Below are 10293 nucleotides of genomic sequence, written 5' to 3'. Positions count from 1 at the left end.
GCAACGCATGGGACGTTTTATGGGAAGACAAAACCCGAGCGCGTAATACCGGATGTACGATGTCCACGCATGCGTAGCGTAATACACGTGTAACTGTCAATTTTTTTTTTTTTATAAAATTACAATGCCACTCCTTTAACTTTGGATTTAAATCCTTTGCAATTCTTTTTGGAGAAAGGAAATGTCTACCGATCCTTTGCAATTCTTGTGTAATGCTACCTGAAGAGAGCTACATCGGGCAGCACTGACGTGGATGGCCCATATGAAGAGAGAGAAATGGATGTTACTCAGATCGGTTTTATGTCCGATTACATTAAACTAGATCGAACCGATGAGATTGTTCATAGTAATTACATATTTTATCAATATCAAATGGTGTCACTTATATGATAAATACATATAATCCAGTACATACATATATCAAGGTAATCAATAACAAGTCTGTTATATCTAGTTGAATAGCTATGAAACATTTTCAACACCTGAAGGTTAAACCATAAATAAAAATAGAGACCATGGTTGACTTTGTGCAGAAAACATATGTTCATCAATTCCATTACATCAAGTTGTATAGGGCACGCAAGATTGCCCAAGAAATTAATGAAGGCAGCCATTCAAAGTCGTATGCAAAATTATCTGCTTCTAATAGGTTGGTCATTGAGAAGAATAATGAGAGTATTTTTAAATTCCAATTCGATAACAAAAAACATATGTCAAATTATCCAATTTTTAAAAGATTATTTATCTGTTTTTATGCTTGCAATAATGGTTTATTGAGAGAATGTTGACCATTCATAGGTCTTGATGGTTGCCCATATAGGGTCAGACTTAGATTAAAATGTGTTTTTTTAACTATGCAATGATGTCATGTTTTAACCAAAATGCTTCCCGTTTAATTTCAAACTTATGGTTAAAGTTGACTAACCACCTAATAACAAGAAAAGAAAAGGAACAACTTCATTCATAAGTTTAGACAAGTACAAACTTGGTACAATTTCCCTATTAAACTTGTAGGGTCATTTTTTAACAAAAAACACTAAATAGACCACTACAAGCACATCAATTACAACCTTCATCGATCTATACGATTTCTCCAAATGCTTAATTCTTTCTTCAAGACATTAATCTCTTCTTTCATCTATTGGTCTTAGATTCTTTCACCAACAACTGTTTGGGAATTAACCGTGTGAGGCAATAGTCTTGGTGCAATTATAGGATTACACCATGAGAAGAATCAACATCCTTTTGGTGCTTATGGACAACAGTAGTACAACATGTTTAGATTGTGTCTAGACCCTGATATTCGCACTAATGCCCTTTTTCGTTCGGACGTTTGCATGTTACGTTCACAAACTTTAATCCACTTTGGTTGTTGTAGACATTGATTATCTACAAATTAAACATGAAAAAAGTGAACGACTCAAATTAGGAGTTTTGGTTATGATCCCATCTATCCAATTGTAATAAAGAGCTAAAAAATGGACCCTATCTTGATTATAGAGAACTCACAGAAGGTCATGTCTTCATCATAGCAACTCAACCTTTAAAAAATAACTTTAAACCATTTTATGCCACAATGTATCGAACACTTCTTGTGCTTGTTAACAACAAGTGAAATAAGCTAAGAATTTGACGACTATAAAGGGAGAGTTGTTGTGGATGACTACTAAGATTGGTGGATCCAGTCATTTCCATTAAATGTGAAATAAAAAGATCAACAAGCATGCGATGAATTGAAGCTAGACATGGAAGAAATATACACATTCTTCTTACTCTTTTACGGATATTTCAATGAGGTTTGAACTAGCAATCACAGTGGTAGAGGTATTTGTTGGGTCCCGATTGACACTGAGAGGGGGGTGAATCAGTGTGCCAAATTTTTTTTTTTTCACTTTCCAACTGTACCCCTGATGTGGTAATCACTATTTGCACTTCAATAACACAGTCTATTGATGCTGCCCAGAGCTGCTATGTATACTACTAACCATTCTTACTGTTGCATAAAACTTACTCACATAACATGTATTGCTGCCCAGAGCTGTCTCATAAACCTCACACGGTAATCACTGTCACATACATACACAGTCGTGTGCACATCCACACTGCACCACCAAGTGGTCAGGTCTACCAGATGTACACACCCATTCTGCAGCCAAGCACTCCAATCCACAATACAAATACGAGCATACACATCCATAACACAAGAAATACGTGCTTCGGTCAGTTGCCTACATGCACGGAGTAATGCCCACTGTCGGGCTCAGCATTTACTCAATACTAATTTGACTGCACCCACAGCCAAGGGAACACATTCCCAGCTTTCACCAATGACATACAATGGCTAGGTCTTCACCCTAGTTTTCTCATAATGATCTGAGAGGCCGCACCCACGGCAAATAGGTTTAGGTAGTTGTACCTACCAAGGAACACATAGCCCCTGTGTCTAGCACCCACTGAACACTAATAAAATAATGTTGGGCTTATAACAATGTCCTATAGTGAAGCACTCGTACATGCAAATTTCCCCCAAATAGACTACAACTATCACTTAGGCATTTTATCAAACATCTTGCCTACAATGATTTATAATAATGAAAATTTGGCAAAAGTGAGGTTACCTTGGCAAGGAGTAACCGTCGGAGATGCAATAATGTCGATCTCCACTTGATGCGGACCACAATCACGTTGTCTCGGTGCCGCCAATGCTTCAACCCCGGTTGGCACTTGGGTTTTTGAAGCAACTCACAAGAACCAAATTCTAGGTTCTTCTTCTTCTTCTTTCTTTTCTCCTTGTCTTTACTTTCATGGAGTAACAATGGCATTCACATTCACATTCACACACACACAAAGAGAGGGAAAAACTTCTTCTCTATTTCCCTCTTCTTCTCTTCTCTTCTATTTTCTTTTCTTTTCTCTTGGCAACAACCAATAGGACTTGCTACCTTGGTTTCCAGCAGCTTCCTAAGCCTCTAATGGTGGCTATGGATGAAGTGCAAGAGGATGGAAGTGTTTCATTCAAACATTTAGCCTTCCACGAGCTTCAACTCATTTTTCCGACCACCTCAGCAACCTCTCTGCCTGATTTCTTCCCTCAGATGTGTAGAGCTCGGAGAGATGAAGAATCTCCAACTTGAATCACTCAAATCCAACTTAAAATGAGGGAGATATGACCTTTTGAAGTTGGAGCAATGAGATAGCCCGAAATGGAATCTCCGTACGGGTGGCGTAGGCTACACCGGCGGCTCGCGCAACAGGGGCGAAATCTGACCGTAGATCTCATATAAGAGATCTTATAATCCAAGCCGTCCGATTAAACCAACGGACAACAGATCCAAACCGTTAGATTTGAATCTCGATGACGTCATCATGACGTAGGCGCTGACATCGTCAGAAGTGTTGTCGATCTATGATTGGTTGCTTTTTCGGATTTTAAGGGAGCTTGTCTCCCACTCACAAAAGAGAAATTGCATATCAACCGTTGGATCGAAATCCTTTAATCAGATTTCATGAGATCATTAAGATCGAAATCTTTTTATACCTTCTATACACGCGCGAAACACACTAACATACTTTGATAAGGTGTAGCGCCAGTGTATCAAGAGTTATGCATCTAACCAATCAAATCCTACGCGCAAGCATCTATCTCGTCCATATCACACTAAAATCTCAGCAGCCTTTGGGTGGGCATCAAGCCTACGTGGTCGAATCTTGACCATCCATTTCACTTCCCTTTACTCCTCTTTATTACAATCAAGCCCCTGCCTCCATATGTTTCAGTGCTTAAAGACCCCTTGCAACTCAGACCTTCAAAATCTTTAAATTACACAAAAGCCCTTCAAATTTCAAAAATAAATTCCGAAAAATCCACCCAACACCGAGAGCAACTGATGGATTTTCGGTTTGGATTTTCGAACCGACTTTACGGAAACACTATAACTTTTTCATACGATATCCGATCGAGATGAAACGAAGTGCGTTGGAATCGTAACTGGATGCTCTACGACTTTTCAGAAGACTCAATCATCTGAATCATCCATGTAAAAAGACCAAAATACCCCTACATCTTTCCAATGATGTATCTTTCTCATACGCAATCGGAATGCGATGAAATCAGAACCGTTGGAAAGATTGTATTTTTTTCGTATTGTTACATGTAGAACACTTCCTTTAAAAAATTCATCTTCAATGCCGAAACTACCCTCGACTGCCACAAATGCCGTAACTTCTTCATACGGTATCGGAATGTGACGAAATCAAATGCACTGGACTAGGTAAATTACAATCTATCTTTTTCATGAAGAACCGATCTTCCAAAAATGTCATTTTCACTGCCAAAAATGCCCTTGATCGTAAATAGGCCAATTTTGCCAGTTTTGACCCAGAAACCCGCACCACCTATTAATGATGTATTAAACCACTCCATGCATACCAAGTTGTTCTGTTATCTCATCGGTGACACTAGACACTGTCATGTCATCATTTTCATCCACGTCACCCAAACTGGCCACGTCATCACCGCCACGTGGCCGAGTTGCCAACAAGGACAACCATAAAACAATAGTATTTTGGTTTAAGGAAGCATCAAGGCAACCTTTAGAGTTTTTGGTAGCAAAATCTTCATTCTAAAAGTTGCATATAAATTTTTTTCAGGTTCTATTATTTCGAATGATATACAAATTTTCCATTATGATTTTTCAAATAGGCTATGTTTGGTTGTAAGAGAAATTAAAGGGAAGGATAGTGAAATTTCCATACTCAAAAAAGAAGTATATGCAATCATTACCCATGTGACTTTAACATTAACTTCAAATCATTCCATATTTGGTCATAAAATTTCACTTTCCTTTGCATCCAAAACCCTTTGTTATAATATGTAAAATAAAAATTACATGTAAAATATATCATTACTAAATATAGTTAAAAAAAATTAAGTAGTTTATATAATCACATGGAGTAATGATTATAAATATTTATTTTTAAAGTATGAAAACCTCACTTCCCATTCCATTGCATCCAAACAGAGTCATAGGAAATCAGATTTCATTGAAGTAGAAGAAAGGACAAGATTACCTCTGTTTTTCCACCCCTTTTGTTTTATTTTTATTGCATTGGGATAATGGAGAGTTTTAAACATGCAAAAAAAGTCAAACCCTTCAAAACTTCCTTTGACATAAAAGCAGAATAAACATACTTTGCAACCATGGTTACCTATTTGTCTATTGTAATTCATCTAAACGTTTGCAAGATGGAAGACTCATCTTCACCGGAGGGTTGGAGTAGATCTTTCGCCGGATAGTTGCAGATCTTGGAGCCCTAAAGCTATTACTTTCACTAAAAGCCAATGGTGGTTTGAGGAAATCGTTAGATTATATTGAAGATGTCTCAAGGGCAAATGAGTAAAGTCACATTCAGTGGGAGTATTTTGGCCATTTAGGAAAAAAAACTAATAGTTACACCCTCACTTAACAGGTAAGGCTAATGACAGAGATGAATTTGTCGTTTTCTAAAGCCAGAGGGGGTGTTTGTGTCATTTCAAAAAGTATAGGGGATGACGTTGATTTGAGGGCAAAGTTAAAGGGGGTGTTGTGTAATTTCCTCTTTTCAATATAATTTTTGCCAACATTCGAAAAAATAAAAAAATCATGAAAACGTATTATCCTTCACTAACTAAACCCGATTAGTTAAATAGGTAGACACGATGCAGTTTTTGAAATTGGTCCAACTCAATTAGAACCAACTGAGATCAGACTGGCCCAACTGATTGACACCCCTAGCATATAGTGCAAGTTCAGAAAACCCTTGCCCTTAGTTATATGCCTCTATATAGGGGTGTCAAGCGGTCGGGTCGGGTCGGATCGGTCTCGATCGATTTTAGTCGAATTCAACCAATTTCTAAGGCTGCACCGTGAATGCCCATTTAGCTAAACGAGCTTAACTAGTGTGGGCATGGTACGATTGATAATCGAGGCAGTCGGTCTTGGGCTTTAATCGGGCTGCCATAAAGGGACCTTAATCAGACTTTAATTGGGCTATAGACCTATTCAACTTTAAACGTGCTTTAAACTAGTCTTCTTTAAAATTGGTTTTTTAAATGTGCTTAAAGAAGAATACCAATAAAATTAGGCAAAGATGGGCATAGTAAATAAAGATTCAATAGTTAAAATTAATTATGCCAAATTGGGCAAAGCAATTAAGTTACTAAGGTACTCGATTTTTAATCCATGAAACTCAAATCAATTAAACCATGCCTATATAACTCAAGTTTAGGATGGTCAAATCAAATAAAAATGCCTAAAAAAGATGAATGTTCAAATAGCAATCACCACCATCTTAACTGTACATATCACATAGCCTTAGCACTAAATACAAATAGTATTAAAAAAATAAAAAAAATACAAATAATATTAGAAGCGGGCTTAAAGGAGTTGGTTCAAATTTTCACAAAAAAAAAAAGAATCAATTCAAATAGGCCTTATAAATGTGTCGGACCAATTGGACGCCTGTAGAATTAAGTGGCTTCATCATGTACTACTTGCTTATAAATGTGTCAAGTTCAACGCATTTATTAATTAGACCGATCTAGATGGGACCAGAAACGTGTTGGGTTTGGATAGGCCCGCCAGTGGCCCAGCAATTGATAACCCTACCTCAATATATAACGTTTTCTCTATGCGGTCTTAGTCATTTTCACTCCCTTCTACCAAAAAGCAATTAGGGTTTTCTCTCTCTCCTCCCTAGGCATTAGCTATATGCCTATATATATCACGCTTTCTCTTTGCGGTCTTGCTTACTAAGGTTTTCTCTCCTTTAACAAAAAAACAATTTTAGGGTTTTCTCCTTCCTCCTCTCTAGCCGTTGCCGATCTGGTCTTGTCACCCTTATGCACTTCATCCATGCGAAAGAAAGATGGGAATGGGAGATGAGCTTACGAAACTGATCGGAGGAGTGGTCTCGGGAAGAAGACGATGAAAGAGAACCTTTCTCTCGCTTTATGTCTTGCCGAGTCCACTCATTCCAATGATTTTCGTTTGTTCCTCCCTTTCCTTAGCTTTCTACATTTAACTCTTCAATGGACTCAGGTATACACTTAAAAGTCCATTTTTAGTTTCTGTATAACTTTGTGTTGGTTAGAGTTGCTGAGTCGTAACGTTTAGAGTTCTTATTTGATTGTAATGAAAGATCTAGTGAATAAAAGGATGATCTAGTGAAGGGTTGTAACAGAGACCCTTTTGTTGAAATCCTTAATTAAGAGAGTGAGAATTAGGGTTTTAACTGTGTAGATCGGTATGGATCGGATTTGTATACGATCTGGATCCTGAAGATCTATTTCCCTCCCTTGCAGTAAGATATTTGCAAGGGTTCAGGCTAGATCCAGAAAACCCTCTAAAACAGAGACCTTTTGGTTGACAAATCTTCAATTGAGAGATGGAAATAGTGAAAAACATGTTTAGGTTTCAGGAGGAACGAATGATGAATCACCTCACCAGTGACCGGTGACCAGTCATCACTCAATCTTCATCTTTAAACCTTAAGGAAAGAGTTTTCAGCGCTGCATCGGTGATATCACTGTAAGTTCTTTTTGAGGATATCCCATTGCTATAGACAATCAAATCCAATAGCCTACTCTTCAGCTAAGAAAAGTGCTAGTCTTAAAGCTTCCTGTCATTGCTCTATGTTGGGGGTGTCAATTCTATTCTAGGCCTGCATCGATAGGCTCATTGATCTGACACGATTATAAATAAGCAATACACGACTACGCACGTGTGTAGCCACCAATCTTGATTGGTGCCTAATTGGTTCAATACATTTACTGACTTGAACCAAATCGATTTCGTTTGATTTGAATTGATTCTTTTAAGTTTGATTTAGCCCGATTTCTTTAATATTATTCATTTAATACACATTTGTAGTTATTGCTAAAGACTATGTGATATGTGCGGTTAAGATGACAATTGGAAATATTCATCTTTTTCAAGCATAGTTTATTTGATTTGAATTTTGTTATACTTGGGTTGGGTTGTGTAAACATAATTTAATTATTTGAGTTCAGTGGGTTAAAGATCAAATACGTTAGTATCGTAGTTGTTTTGCCCATCTTTGGCTAATCCATTTTAATTATGAGAACTTTCTTTTTGTTGCTTCAATTTGAATGGTATTCTCTTTCAAACATATCTAAGAGATCAATTTTAAAGAGGGTCCGTTTAAAGTTAAATAGGAAAGGCTTGTTCATGGTATCTCGATTTAGAACCTGAGATGGACTGGTTTGATTATTAATCATACCATCCCTATCTTAGCTAAGCTTGTTTAGCTAAACAGGCGTTCATGGTGAAGCTTTAGATAATGGTCGAGGCCGATTAAGCCTGATCGAGATCGGTTTGGCCTGACTGTTAGACACCCATAGCCTAGGTACCCAAGTTCTTAAACTTGGATCGGACTGGATTGTTATTGGTCTTGACCTATTCCGAGTTGAATTAGTTTTTTATTTCTTTGCTCTTTCTCTTTTTTATGCATATACTTGATTTTATTTGTTTATTCATTCAATCCACAGCCTAAGAGTGTCAATTTCAAAACTGGGCATAATTAATCTGATTGAAATTCGGTTCAAATTCGGTTTGAGTATGTGAGTATGTTCCTTGGTTCGGCGTGATTTCGATTTATGGTGTAAGAACCATCGGTTCGAACCGAATTGCTCTTAAAACCTTAAAAATGAAAAAACCCTAGTATCATTAAGAGAGATATTTTAGGTGGTAAGTAATTTTTGTAATTTATAATCACATATTTACATGTCAAGATAATTTTGGAGTTTGCAATGGCCATAAGACCCATAATTTGAGCCCATTATGGCCTTTGGTCCGTCACAGTCATGATTCAAAAGTTGAACCGTTTTCATAACTGAATTAATGAAAACTGAATTAAATTTGCATATCTTAAGCGAATTGGAATCAAAACTGAGTCGAATTGAATCGACTTGAGTATCTAAATACATAACTGAATCGATTATTGGTTGGGTTTTGGTCCACCTTATCATCACTAGGAGCCGAATTGAATAATCACAATCGAGTCAATAGACACCCTTACCACAACAGATGAAACAGAAGGACTTCTATGTTGGTTTGGGATACCCATCTATATTCACAATGTGTTTCTAGTTGTAAGATCTAATGAAATTGTAGCTTGAATTGAGATCTCATTCAAGGAGAGATATCAAATGTTTGGAGTTTCTTTTTGTATCATATACGGATGTTCTGATCGCATTGATTGTCTTTCTCCACGGAAGAAGCAAAACATAATCAACTTGAATTCAAGATAGTTATCCTAACACGTGTATGGTATTCCTTGTCTCGATGGATTTGGTCCCGACACATGGGTATGGCCTAAGGGAAAAAATGTAATAAAATTGATTTTATTAAAAAGAAGGGATAAATTTATTTGATATAATTCGGTCTAGGCCAATTTGGATTTGTATCAGTATTCATCATCTTGTTTTAGAACCTTTTTAGGTACAAATTCAAAGGATGATTTTTTTTTTCTTTTCTTTTCAAAAGGTGGAACATCTTTGTTTGTTTTGATGAAGAAAAGTGAAAAATATTAGAAGGATGGGTAAGTTGCTTGTTTTTTTCTCAAACTATCCCAAATATGCGTGTATGGATAAGTGGGGTGGTAAACTTATCTGACAAGGTCATAAATGCAACAATTCTTAATTTCACTCACTCTCTCTCTCTCTCTCTCTGCTAAATACAATTCATTAAGTCTGAGTAGGACGAAAGAAAAAGTATTACAATAGTTTAAAGAAAATGAGAACCAGATACAAAAGGAGGAGAGTGTGATTCTCAAAAGTCAAAAAATCGATGGGAAGATGCATAAGAAGCAAAGCAGTCTGCCATCGTGTTACCCTGTCTAAATATATGAACAAAAATAATGGATTTGAACCTCCTACAAAGAGTTTAAATCCTTGATAACGGAAGCAATTCTCCATGGAGGAGGTTAATTACTTGCTTTGAATTCACATTCTAGAATAGCATGATCAAGACTATGATTAACAACATATGGAGGAGGCATCTTCTTTTGGTCCTACTTGTGTTGCTTCTTGTGACTACATGTTCTTCTCTTTCCCACCTTTAATTAATTTCTTTAATAACTAAATAGCATATATATATATATATATATATAGACAGCAGTAATTGTGCAAATGCTTGCCAAAGAGAGGGATTTACAGGAGGAAATTGCCATGATATTATTCCACAAAAATTGTAAATTTGAATACAAATCAGACATATCATCATAATCAACAAA

This window comes from Macadamia integrifolia, chromosome 2, assembly GCF_013358625.1.
Source record: "Macadamia integrifolia cultivar HAES 741 chromosome 2, SCU_Mint_v3, whole genome shotgun sequence".
Taxonomy (NCBI): Eukaryota; Viridiplantae; Streptophyta; class Magnoliopsida; order Proteales; family Proteaceae; genus Macadamia; species Macadamia integrifolia.
This window is presented reverse-complemented; position numbering follows the sequence as displayed.